Raw genomic sequence first — 14,744 nt, forward strand, 5'->3', positions numbered from 1 at the left:
ACATCAGAGATTTAGTCAGATTGCATGGAGTTCCTTTGTCCATTATCTCAGATAGGAGTACTCAGTTACCTCTCAATTTTGAAAAGCCTTATAGAAGGGTCTTGGTACCCAAGTTCATCTTAGTTCAACCTTTCATCCGAAGATAGATAGTTAGGCAGAAAGGACCATTCATACTCTAGAGGATATGTTAAGGGCATGTGTTCATGATTTCAAATATAGTTGGGATGACCATTTGTCATTGATTGAGTTCGCTTATAATAACAGCTATCATGCTAGTATTTAGATAGCTCCGATTAAGGTTCTTTATGGGTGAAGATATAGATCACTAATTGGTTGGTTTGAAGTGGGTGAAGCTACTTTGATTGGGCCAGACATGGTGTTTGAAGCCATGGAAAAAGTTTGGCTAATTAGAGAGAGATTGAAAGTAGCCCAGAGTCATCAGAAATCTTAGGCAAACATAAAAACAAGAGATCTTGAGTTTGAGGTTGATGATCTTATGTATTTGAAAGTTTCACCTATGAAAGGAGTGAAGAGATTTGGCAAGAAGGGGAAGCTTAGTCCCCGATATGTAGGCCCCTTCCAAATTTTAAGCCATGTTAGAAAGGTAGTGTATGAGCTTGAGATACCCGCGAATTTATCCTTAGTTCATCTAGTATTCCATGTGTCCTTGTTGACGTAGTGCATGGATGATTCGGCCATTATAGTTCCTTTATAAAGTATAGATATTTAGAATAGCCTTTCTTATGAAGAAGTTCTAGTAGAGATTCTTGATCATCATATCCGTAGACTAAGGAACAAAGAAGTTCCCTTGGTCAAAGTTCTGTGGTGGAATTAGTCCGTTATTGGGAAGCAGAAGCAGACATGCGTACCAAGTATCCTTATTTTTTCTCCACGAACTCAGATTTAGCCAAAGGTAATAGTTTTCCTTTCTTTAGTTCTTTTCCCAGTCTCAGATTCAGCTATATAGTTGTTTTAATGTAAACTCATGCACTCCAAGATCAGTTCAGTAGCTCATTATGTTGAGAATTAGTCATTTAGTTTACTTCAGTTGTTCATGATATCTTATAGCCTCAGATTCCTTAGTATTTATATTTGAGGATGAATGTTCCCAAGGGGGAGATATTGTAATACCTCGTACTTTTCCTAGCTTAATTTGGTCCCTAGAATGTCAAGCATTATCTTCAAAAATGAATTCCTTTTTATTTCATATAGAATTTCTATATTTAGACCTTCCATGGTGTGGGAATTTGAATAAGCTTTCCATCGATATCAAATTCTCCCAAATCTAACACTCAGTAAAGAAGTTAGGACGTTTTTAGTAAGCAGTGTGCCAATTGGTAAGTCACCGCATTGCGGTGAAGGAAAATTTCATAATTGTCATTTTCCAGTGGACCTCCGCGATATTGGCGCATCGCGGAGTGTTCCAATTTTACATTTGTCAATTTCCATTAACCCTACGTGATTTCACCGCGTCGCTACGATGTTCTAAATGGCATTTCAAAGGGGCATGATAGCTCTACATTGCGGAGAATTTTCAGTTCCCAACTGTCGCTTACCCAGTGAGCCACTGTGATAGTGGCGCATCGCAGTGGCCTATTATATTAGGATTTTGGTTCTCTTTTCTAGTTCCATCTAGAAGTTTAAAGGGGGTATTTTGGTCAATTCTCAAGCCCCAATCCATCCAAATTATGAGATTAAACCGATTCTAAGCCTATTATGCTCATTGTTCATCAATTTTCTCTCAAATAAAAACCGTAGAACTCAAAAGCTTCTTCTCCAAAAAATCAATTCCACCATTGTTTCTCCAAGAAAGCTCAAATTTGTGGATTCCCAAGACAAGATAATCAAGAACTCGTCTTTAAGAACTCAAATAGGAATCAATAATTCAAGCTTCTTCATCTAATCATCAATCAAGGTATGTGGGGTTTATGAATAAGGATCTTCTTATATCCTTGTGCCCAAAACCTAAGTTTTAATTACAAATTCATATGATTTTGAATGATTATACATGAGTTTTGAATTAGGGTTCATACCCAATATTGTTATTTGCAAGATTATGAGATTTCTAGTGTTTTAGAAGATAAATTGCATGTCTATTTTCATATTTTCATGTCTACTGTAGTAATTTCCAGATTTTGAGATTAATTATCATTGTTTTCATTATCAAGCATGATTATTATGATGTTTTAACATGTATTTGATGCATGGGTTATCAAGCCCAAGTTTATATGTTGATATTTCAAGAAAGATGATGCTTTAAGCATTTTATGATCAGATTTATTTTAGATTTACAGCAAAGCTTTGATTTTTTAATCCTCAATTTAGTTATGAAATTCACTTTATAGATTTATTACAAATTACAGAATTCAGATCAGCTTTATTTACAGAATTAATCAGATAAATACATAATTGATTTCAGATAAACCCTTATGCTAGTTTTTAAAGTGAATTTCCAACAGAATGAACATACAAATTTAGAGGGAGTAGTATTTACCACCGATCGGGAAGTGTAGAATTAGCGTGCACTATTTTCTATAGAACTACGTAGCCAACATAGGTACATATTATCAGATTATTCTCATTCCAATATGGATGACAGATTTAGCTTGTGATTGATTACATGGACAGTAGGTTATACTCCCTGGTAAGAGTATGACACCTCTCCCCATCATGAGTTTTTCCCCTTAGGAGAACAAGACATTAGACTCCATGTTAGCTCACATAGTTTATGTCGGTTAAGAGAACCTCCCTGCTAGTTAAAGTAAAAGATTAACAGAAAAGCTTTTAATAAAACTAAGTGTAAAGGCTTACAACGTTACTCAGATTATGTTTTATAGAAAAATATTAGCAACAGATTTCAGCTTTCAGATTTTAATTATAGAAGTGAGTCCTTTCTACACATAGACAGTATGATTTACAGATAGAACATTAGCACATCTTTTAGAGCTAAATATTATGACTCACTAGATTTATTCTAACACCCCAAGTATGTACCCTAGATGCAACATGGTGCTCATAATCTTGAAGGACCACAAGCTAACCCATGACTAGTACCTACTGCAATAACTGTGTAATAAATACTATAAATATAAAGAAATAGGTGGAAACTTACAATAAGGTTCACTACTGTAAATATTACTAAATATGGTATCACAATACCAAAATTGAACATCAATACTGAAAAACTGAACAACTGTCTGAAAATACTCTAGTCTGAAAAAGCCTCTAACTGTATGAACTACGGAGTTGATGGGACAAGCCCCCCAACTAACTCCATCGAATGAAATAAAACTGAAGTACTATAAATAATAAGTGTGTCCTTGAACTATGAGGACTCACCACTACTCTGAAAGCTAAGAATCTAGACTGCTAAGGGTACTCTTGAGCTCGTTCATCTTAACCTATGATATAAGACATCATTGCACAAAGAAAAACATGTGTCAGTACTTTGAATATACTGTATGCTCAGTGAGTTAGGTTGATATGCATGGGTTCATATGCATGAACAATAATAATTGAATAACATGAGTATGACTTAGTAAGAGTACATGCATGAATACATAGACTGTAACTAATATCATGCTAATACTGAGTATTGAATTAGAATATTGATAAGCGATATCTGAGTTTATGAATACTATATTACTAATTATCTAACTGACTATATCTAATAGTTTTGAGTACTATGGAACCATATTGAGTTTCGTACTGAGCTGAGTGACCATGTCTGATAGTCCTTAATCTATAGAACTGAACTGAGTTCTATTCTAAGACTGAGACTGAAACTGAGATTGTGGGAGGTAATTATCAAACTGACATGCCCTTGCTCTAACTGATTTGGGGTCAAACCTATAACCCCAATTGGAAGGGTGTCATACCATGCCACGGGTAAGGAAAAGTGGTGAGCTAACCCTCTCTAACAGGAAGCTCTTCCGTCAAACCTCGCTGGCAGGATAACTCTGATGAGAAGTATCAACCCTTATAATATGTGGCAGGAACATACCTCAACCTACATTGGCTACATAGTTTTGTAACGAAGGGATTGCTACTAAGGGTCAAACCCTCTTCTGATAGGAATGCCCCTATCCCTGAGTTAACTCAGTGCTGAATCCTACTTCCAACTGAATAGACACTGAACTGATTTCTAGTCTGTACTAGGCTGGACTAAATGGTTACTGAGATTACTATTTAGCTGAGCAAAACTATGTTCACTGAGTTTTGTTGACTGGAGAAATACTACTACATTCTGTTAACTGATAGAGTTTACTGAGGTCTGAACTGAATATTGAATTAGATTGAACTACTACTGAATCTACTAAGTTTTCCTGAGTTCTAAAACTGACTAAGAGTACTACTGATCGTGTCATGATTGATACTATTCTATGACTGACCATGGCTCTAGGTAATCAACTAAATTTTTAGGTACAAGTACCACCAGGACTCGATAGCGTTAATTAAGAAACATGGCATAACATGAAACCTGTAAACTATGAACTTGATCAACATTCATACATTGGGGCATTTTGACAAACACATTCATTATATAACTTGCAAATAAGCTAACTTGGCATGATTTCATTCTCTTAATAATTCACATGGACACTTTATAAAACACTTGGTGAGCAGAGTATATGCACATAGTATTGAACAACACGTGAGCATCAGAATTCATCTCTAATTTCACGAGTCAAGGGTTGGTCATGAATTCACATGAATCTACCCACATAATGATCAATTTCACATGAGTTACATAAATATAATCATGAATTAGGAACTTAATCGAAATAGCTATCATGGATACACTTTAATCCCAACCATGGAAATCATAAAATCAATTACTTAAAGTTCAAAAGAGATTCTTGGACTCCAAGGGTGGAAGGAACCCTTGGATAAACACTTCACATACCTGTGTTGAAGAATTTCTGAAAGTTTATGGTTGAATCTTGCATTCTTAATTTAAAATTTAAGCACCTAGGGTTTTGTTATTAAGCTAATTGGAGAATGAATGAGTATATTTGCTCTATAGGGAGTTTAATTTCGTGTTTTGAGGGCTTAGGGTTGAGGAAACAAGACCTAAATACCCCTAATAATGTGGTCCTTTAATAACTAAAAATTGGGTTAACGATGCGCAGTTTGACACGGTTCATTGATGGCATAGACGTGAAAGCGAACACATCGCGCCATGTTCGTGTCGATCACTGGAATTAGATGCTGGTAGCTGGGGGAAATATTAATAAATGCTACAGTTGATGTGGCGCGCCAAGATCACATTGATCCACTATTTTAAGGTTCCAAAGGGGCTTCAAATGAAGTTCAAAAAATCTGAAACTTGTTTGAAAACACCTACGGACATTCCTTATCATGAATCAACCTAAACATCAACATTTAATGAACGTAAAGGTCATGAAATAAGTTTACCAACCTTTGTAGGCTAAAATGACACTAAGTCTGAGTACTTAGCTAAAATATTCAAAGTCTGGGACCTCTTGACAAGCCTAAAGGACTGAATTAAGCTTAGGATTTTGTGGGGTCTTACATTATCTCCCCCTTGGGAACATTCATCCTCAAATGATACTGCTAAGACTAAAAATACTGAGAGACTGACTTACTTATTGTGAATGAACATCTAGAACATGACTATATGACTGATACTGCTGGTATTCTAAATTATCATACTAAATATGCATATCTGATGCATGGATATAGCTAAACATGATTCATGAATGCATGACTAGATTACTGATAAACCAAATCTATATACTGAATATGCATATCTAATGCATGGATACATGACTGATCTAGATCATGAACGTATAACTGAATATGCAATGGGAGTGATACCACGTTTGTAATTGAAATCTGAACATAAAACTGATTAAGCTAAGGAAACTATTACCTTGAGCTGAGTCTAGATTAGCAGAGAATGGATGAGCATACTATATTCGTATGTATGCTTCTTCTTCCCAAGTAGCTCCCTCAACGGACTGATTCTTCCGAAGAACTTTGACTAGAGGAACTTCTTTGTTTCTTAGTCTGCAAATCTGATAACCAAGGACATCGACTGGGATCTATTAATGAGAGAGGCTATTCTGAATATCTATGCTCTCAATAGGGACTATGACTGATGGGTCACCTATGCATTTCTTTAGAAAGGAGACATAAAACACTGGATTAACTGAAGATAAATCTGAAGGTAACTCAAGCTCATAAGCTACCTTTTCGAAATGACTAATAATTTAGTAAGGACTGACATATTGGGGACTGAGTTTCCCTTTCTTGCCAAAAAACTTCACTCCTTTCATAGGAGACATCTTTAAGTACACATAATCACTAATCTCAAACTCGAGATCCTTTTTGTGCACATTTGTGTATGATTTCTGTCGGTTCTGAGTTGTCTTAAGCCTTTCCCTGATCAACTAGACCTTCTGTAAGGTATCAAACACCAAGTCAGGCCCTGCTACTACAGCCTCACCCACTTCAAACAAACCAATGGAAGATCTATACTTCCTTACATATAGCACCTCAAACGGAGCCATGTGAATACTGCAGTGATAGCTGTTGTTATATGTGAACTCAATAAAAGGCATGTGGTCATCCCAACTACCTTTAAAGTCTATCGTATATGCTCATAGCATAAATTCCAAAGTCTGAATGATCCTTTCCACTTGACCATCTATCTGAGGATGAAAGGTTGTACTGATATAAACTCGGGTACCAAGACCCTTTTGGAATGCTTTCTAGAAATAAGAGGTGAACTTGGTAAATCTATCTGAGATAATGAACAATGGATCACCATGTAATCTGAACAACTCCTTGACATAGAGTTTGGCGTAATCCTCGACTGAATAGGAGGAATGAACTAGAAGGAAATGAGTTGATTTGGTCATCTTTTCTACAGTGACCCAAACTGAATCATGCTAAAGATGAGTACGAGGCAAGCCCATCACAAAGTTTATGTTCACTTATTCCTATTTCCAGGTGGGAATACTGAACTCCTGCATGGACTCACTAGGCTTCTGATGCTCAATCTTAACCTGCTAACATGTTGAGCACTTAGGCACAAACTCTGCAATGTCTCTTTTTATCCCATATATCATGGTACATCTTTATGTGCCCTAGATGAATAAAGTAACACACACCATGCGCTTCTACAAGAATTCGCTACTTCAAGTCATATACACCTGGCGCACACAGACTATTCTGACAATGTAAAATTCCATCTTCCCCTTAGGAGAAAACCTCTACCTCCTAATTTCTGTCTGATTCCCTTAACTGGACTTGACTGGGATCCCTATCCTGCTTTTCCTTCACTTTAAAAACTAGGGACGATTCTGAACTACTCTGCACCCACACAATACCTTCTGCTGGATCGACTAATTGCATACCTAGTCGGGCTAGCTGATGAACTTCCTGGGATAACTTCTTCTTACTGGTATCAACATGGGCAACACTACCCAAAAACATTCTACTAAGAGCATCAGCCATTACATTGGCTTTGCCCGGATGATATAGAACACTCATATCATAGTCTTTCAATAATTTCAACCACCTCCTCTAATGGAGGTTGAGGTATTTTTGAGAGAACACATACTGCAGGCTCTTATGATTAGTGAACAAATCAACGTACACACCATACAAGTAATGCCTTCAAAATTTTAAGGCAAAAACTACTGCTGCTAACTCAAGATCATGAGTAGGATAGTTCTTCTCATGGGGCTTAAGTTTTCTATAGGTATAGGCTATGACCTTACTTCTCTGCATCAAATATAACCCAATACAACTCTGCAAGCATCACAGTACACAAAAAAACCATCTGAATTATCTGGTAGGGTTAAAACTGGAGCTGTAATAAGTCGAGTCTTTAACTCCTGAAAACTCTCCTCACAAGGATCTGACCACTAAAAATTGACTTTCTTCTAAGTCAATCTGGACATAGGGGATGCTATATATGAAAATTCCTCAACAAACCATCGGTAATAGCCAACCAAACCTAAAAAACTCCTGATATCTAATGAAGAGATAGGCTTGGGCTAGTTTCTCACTACTTAGGTCTTTTGGGGATCAACTCTAATGCCATTACCGAAAATTATATGGCCAAGGAATTTTAGTGACTTTATCCAAAATTCGCTCTTACTAAATTTGGCAAATAACTTATGGTTTTTGAGAGTCTGCAAAACTATTCTAAGATGGTCTGCATGATCATGTTCACTATGGGAGTAAACAAAAATGTCATCTATGAAGACTATGACGAATATGTCCATGTACTACTTGAACACACGGTTCATCAAGTTTATGAAAGCATCTGGGGCATTGGTAAAACTAAAGGATATGACTAAAATTTTGAAATGACCATACCGAGTTCGAAAAGTTATTTTTGAGATGTCACTTTCTCTGACTCTGAGCTGATGATAGCTTGATCTGAGATCAATATTAGAGAAATAACTGGCACCTTGAAGTTGGTCAAATAAGTCATCGATTCTAAGGAGTGGATACTTGTTCTTGATTGTAACTTTGTTTAACTAGCAGTAATCTATGCACATTCTGAGAGAACTGTCTTTCTTATGCACGAATAACACTGGTGCGCCCCACAGGGACATACTGGGTATAATGAATCCCTTATCTAAGAGATCCTTTAATTTTTCCTTTAATTCTCTTAGTTTTGTTGGAGCCATTCTATATGGCAAGATAGAGATGGGCTGAGCATCTGGGAGAAAATTAATGCCGAAATTAATTTCCCTTTCGGGAGGAACTCCAGGAAAATCTTTGAGAAACACATCTGGGAATTCATATACTATTGATACTAATTCAAGTGTATGGGTTTCTAAACTAGAGTTGTAGACTCGGACAAGATGGTATACATATCCCTTAGATATTATCTTTCAAGCCCGAAGGTAAGAAATAAGTTGACCACTAAGTGCTGAAGTACTACCCTTCCACTCTAGGATGGTTTCATTCGGAAACTAAATTTCGACAACTCTATTTTTGCAGTCAACTGAGGCATAGAAGGGATGAAGCCATTCCATGCTGAGAATAGTGTCGAAATCAGTCATCTCTAATTTGACTAAATCTGTGAAAGTGACTTTCTGAGATATCATAATTGGACAGTTCCTGCATACCCACTAGGTTATGATAGATTTACCTTCTGGGGTAGAAACTGAGAAGGGCTCTACTAGAATTTCGGGACTGAATCCAAAATCAACTATTATATATAGAGTGACAAAAGACAAAGAGGCTTCTGGATCTAGCAAAGCATAAACATGCAAATGGAAAAATTATAACGTACTAGTGACCACATCAGGAGAACTTTCCTGATCCTGTTGGGACTGAAAGCATAGAGTTTGTTTGGGTGCTGCCCACTAGTGGCACTGAAAGAGACACCTGACTAATTCAGGTGACCAGACTGAGCTGGGGGATAGTTATGCTAACTCTGCAAACCAACCCGAGGATACTGTCTGACCTTATGGCCTGGCTTTCCATATTTAAAACACACATAGTTGCCAGCTGTGCCGATACCCTGGTGGTTTCTGCTGCACTTCTAGCAAAGTGGATTAGTTTGGGCACTGCTAACATTGCCATAGGGTTTAGGGCCTGATTCCCTGTCTCAGTTGCCATCTCTGAATTTTAACACTTGAACACTAGCTAAGGAAGGAGCTGGAACAGGGGATTTCAGGCAAAACTGAGAATAATTCCCACCCTCTGACTTAGGTTAACCAAATTGAAACTACCTATTCTCGCTCTCTTATTCTTTCTTTCTCCTTCTCTTTATTCTTGGCCTCCTCTATTTGCTGAGCATGGACCATGAGCCTGGATATGTCCATCTTCTTAATAAGAATTACGGTCCTACTCTCCTTGACCACACTGCTAGATACTCCTAACACAAACTTACTCATCTTCACTCTGCTATCTACTACAACATATGGGGCATAACTTGCTAACTGATTAAACTTGAGACAATACTCTTGCACTATCATATTGCCCTGCTTCAAGTTTAAAAACTCCAAAACCTTTGCTTCCCTCAACTCTAGTGGGAAGAACCTATCAATAAAAGCAACTGCAAACTCTTCCCATTCTTGGACCCTACATCTACGGCCCTCTCTACCTTCTATTTGAACCATGAGTAAGCTACATCTTGTAACTTATATGTGGCCAACTCAACAATCTTAACAGAAGTCACCCCTATGATATTGGTAACCTTCTGCACCTGATCAAGAAATTCCTGAGGGTCCTTATCTGACTTAGACCTGGTAAATAATGGAGTGTTCATTCAGGTAAAGTCTTGAATCCTAGCAGTAGCAGTATTGGCCAAAACCGCAGCTGGACGTTTATTCTAGGCTACCACAAAATGAAAAAGGATGGTGAAGGCTACTTTGAACTCCGCATGGGAGACATGCTCGCCCAAAGGATCTGGATGGATGGGTTGAGGGGCTAACTGATCTCCCGTTCCTCTTCTCTTAGTCCTTTTTGGAGGCATATTCTGTAAATGGAAGAGAAACTAGGATTAGATCCCGAAGGCTTTCAGACTTCTTAGGACTCTATTGAACCTTAGGCTCTGATACTAAGTTTGTAACATCTCGGGTCTGTACCCTGGACACTACACGGTGCTTATAATCCCGAAGGACCACAAGCTAACCCATGACTGGTAACTGCTGTAATAACTGTGTAATAAATACTATAAATATGCAAAAATAGGTGGAAACTTTCCATAAGGTTCAATACCATAATTATTACAGAATATGGTATCACAATAACAAAACTGAACATCAATACTAAAAAACTAAAAAACTTTCTAAAAATACTCTAGTCTAAAAAAGCCTCTAACTGTCTGAACTGTGGAGTTGATGGGACAAGCCCCCCAAATAACTCTATATACTAAAATAAAAATGAAGTAATTTAAATAATAAGCATTTCCTTGAACTATGAGGACTCACCACTACTTTGAAGGCTGAGAATCTAGACTGCTAAGGGTGCTCTGGAGCCCGTGCATCTGAACCTATGATATAAGACATCATAGCATAAAGAAAAGCATGAATCAGTACTTTGAATGTACTGGTATGCTCAGTGAGGTAGGATTATATGCATGGGTTCATATGCATAAACAATAATAACTGAATAACATGAGTATGACTACGTAAGAATACATGCATGAACATTTAGACTGTAACTGAGATCGTGCTAATACTGAATACTGAATTGAAATACGAACAATCGATATCCGGGTTTATGATTACTTTATCATTAATTATCTAACTGGCTATATTTGACAGTTCAGAGTACTATGAAACCATACTGAGTTCAGTACTGAGCTGAGTAACCATGTCTGATAGCTCTGAATCTGTAGAATTGAACTGAGTTCTATTCTGATACTGAGACTAGAACTGAGACAGTGGGAGGTAATCATCTAAACTATATGCCCCTTCTCTAATTGATTTGGGATGCGACCTATAACCCTATTGAAAGGGTTTCAATACCGTGCCTTAGGTAAGGATAAGCTATAGGTTAACCCTCTTTGATGGAAAGCTCTTCCATCAACCTTCTTTGGCAAGATAACCTAGATAAGAAGTATCAACCCTCATAATATCTGGCCAGAAGATACCTCAACCTATGCTGGCTACGTAGTTCTTTAATGCAGGGATTGATGCTAAGGGTCAAACCCTCTACTTACAGGAATGCCCCCTATCCCTGGGTTAACTTGATGTTGAATCCTACTCTCAACTGAATAGACACTGAACTGATTTCTAGTCTATACTAGGCTGGACTAAATAGTTATTGAGATTACTTTTTAGCTAAACTAAATTGAGTTCACTGAGTATCATTGACTGATGGAATACTACTAGATTCTGTTAACTGATAGAGTTTACTGAGGTCTAAACTAAATACTGAGTTAGACTAAACTACTACAAAATCTATTGATTTTTCCTGAGTTCTAAAACTGACTAAGAGTACTACTGATCGTTTCATGACTATACTGTTCTATGACTGACCATGGCTCTACGTAATCAACTAAATTAAATTAAGAGACATAGCATAACATGAAACCTGTAAACTATGAACTTGATCATCATTCATACATCAGGCATTTTGACAAACAATTGCATGATATAACTTGCAAATAAGCTAACTTGACATGATTTCATTCTCTTAATAATTCACATGGACACTTTATCAAACACTTGGTGAGCATAGTATATACGCATAGTATTGAACAACACGTGAGCACCATAATTTATCTCTAATTTCACAAGTCAAGTTTTTGTTATGAATTCACATGAATCTACACACGTAATAATCAATTTCACATGAGTTACAAATATATAATCATGAATTAGGAACTTAACCCAAATAGCATCATGGATACACTTTAATTCCAACCATGTAAATCATAAAATCAATTACTTGAAGTTCAAAAGAGATTCTTAGACTCCAAGGGTGGAATGAACCCTTGGATGAACACTTCACATACCTGTGTTGAAGAATTTTTGAAAGTTTATGGTAGATCTTGCGTTCTTGATTTGAAATTTAAGCACCTAGTGTTTTGTTATTGAGCTAATTGGAGAATGAATAAGTATATTTGCTCTATAGGGAGTTTAATTTCATGTTTTTGGGGTTGAGGGTCGAGGGAAAAAGACCTAAATACCCCCAAGAATGCTGTCTTTTAATGACTAAAAACTGGGTTACCGATGCACAGGTCGACGCGGCACGTCGATGGCATCGATGTGATAGCCAATGCATCACACCATGTTTGCATTGATTCACTGGAATTAGACACTGGTGGCTGGGGAAAATATTGATCAATGCGATAGTCGATGCGGCGTGCTAAGATTGCATTGATCCACTATTTTAAGGTTCCAAAGGGGCTTCAAATGAAGTCCAAGAAATCTAAAAGTTGTTCAGAAACACCTACGGACATTCCTGATCATGAATCAACCTAAACATCAATATTTACTGGATGAAAAGGTTGCGAAATGAGGTTACCAATATTTGTATGCTAAAATGACACTAAGTTTGAGTACTTAGCTAAAATATTCTAAGTTTGAGACCCCTTGACAAGCCTAAAGGACTGAATTATGCTTAGGATTTTGTGGGGTCTTACATTTATAAAGAATGCTTTGCTATTAATGATTTCAGAATTCAGTATTTCAGATATTCCAACTTATGTGAGTCATTTACATTTAGCATGCATTGTTTTATCAATTCTGATGATGAGATGATGTTTTACTTATGCATTTCGCCCCCATATACTCAATACATCCTCAAATTACTGATCCACATATATGTTTATGTGCTATATTGTCTTATATTATAGGTTCAGGTGCTCAGTATCAGCAACATGAGTAGTTCGAGCATCTCCATCTACATACCACAGTTGGTGAGTCCTCATAGTTTGGGGACTTATTCATTCAGATTTTGCATCTTATTAGTTTGTATGATTTAGTATTTTTTGAGACAGTTTAAGTTAGCTGGAGGTTTGTCCCAATGACTCTCTAGTTATTAGTAGTAGAGGTTTGTTAGACTGCTTGATATTATTCAGAATTATAGTATTAATTTTCAGATATTACATTCAGATTGTTCTCGGCTATTTCAGACATTTTCCATATTTAGTTTGACTTTTATGTCAATATTTTATTTATTATGAGATTCAGATCTTGTAGAAGGCAGATAGGGTTAGCTTAAGGCTACTCATAGTATTGAACACCGTGTTATTCCTCGGGATTAGGTTTTAGGGCGTTACATTCTCCTTGAAGCTCTTTACCGCTTCTCAAGGTGATTGTCATGACTTGCTTTGGATTTTTTGTGTCAGTTGGAAACCCACCTTGTGGATTTTCAAGTCTGCAATAAATTATGTCTGATTAGCTAAGATCTATTTTATCATCTCATCCATATTTCTGCCTGACTGATTTGGTTGGGCCTATAGTTGTGAGGTGTTCCATGGGTGAGTCTTCTACTTCATGTTGTAGGTGTTACCATAATTTGTCCTTTGAGAATTGCCTGAATACATCACAGATTCTGGATTTAAAGCACACATATCCATGGCATGACCACTATTTCTGCATATCTCATACCAATCTGTAGCTTGTTGTACAACATTAACTGTGGCTGCAGGTTGTGCTATACCTAACTTTACGCTGCTGAATTATGTGTTGATCAAATTCTGTAGTACAGAAACCTGTGCTAATAAGGTTGTGAATTGGTCCACCTCCAATACACCTGCAATTCATTTTGTGGCACTTCTAGAATCTGAATGCTAATCTGGATTTCCTTGTACTATGAGGTTCAGCAATATGTATAGCTCATCATAAGTCAATTCTAGCGCTTGATCACCTGCGGATGAATCTAGAAAAATCTTCGTATTGTGATCAAGAACTTCTACAAAAGTAAGAGAAGGTACCTCATTAGACTTTTGGTGGTGTGGACACTCCTAAAGAAGAGCCTTGAAGCATTCCTAGGCATGATAGAGGTTTTCATCAGGCTTCTGTTTGAAGTTCACTATCTCACTGCGAAGTCTTGCAGTTTTGTCTAATGGAAAGAACTTGATAAGGAAATTTCTAGCTAAGTCATCCTATGATGTGATTGAATTGTCGGCACTACATTCAACAACCTTTAAGCTGCCGCCAAAAGTGAATGGGGAAACAGTGTCAGCCTCACACAATCTGGAGTCACCCTAGTCGAAGTTAATGTATCAGTAAGATCAATGAAAGTCTGCAAGTAGACTTATGGATCCTCATTTGAAAGCCCTGAAAACTATC

The 14,744-nt window shown here is 37.1% G+C and overlaps 1 non-coding gene across 1 annotated transcript; it reads left to right on the forward strand.

Annotated features, from left to right (window-relative positions):
* The first annotated feature begins 14,392 nt into the window (after positions 1-14,392).
* LOC124892285 lies at positions 14,393-14,503 on the forward strand. Its single transcript, XR_007050168.1, has one exon. It is a non-coding gene; the product is annotated as a small nucleolar RNA R71 (small nucleolar RNA).
* The last annotated feature ends 241 nt before the right edge of the window (positions 14,504-14,744 follow it).

This window comes from Capsicum annuum, chromosome 1, assembly GCF_002878395.1.
Source record: "Capsicum annuum cultivar UCD-10X-F1 chromosome 1, UCD10Xv1.1, whole genome shotgun sequence".
In the NCBI taxonomy this organism is placed as follows: Eukaryota; Viridiplantae; Streptophyta; class Magnoliopsida; order Solanales; family Solanaceae; genus Capsicum; species Capsicum annuum.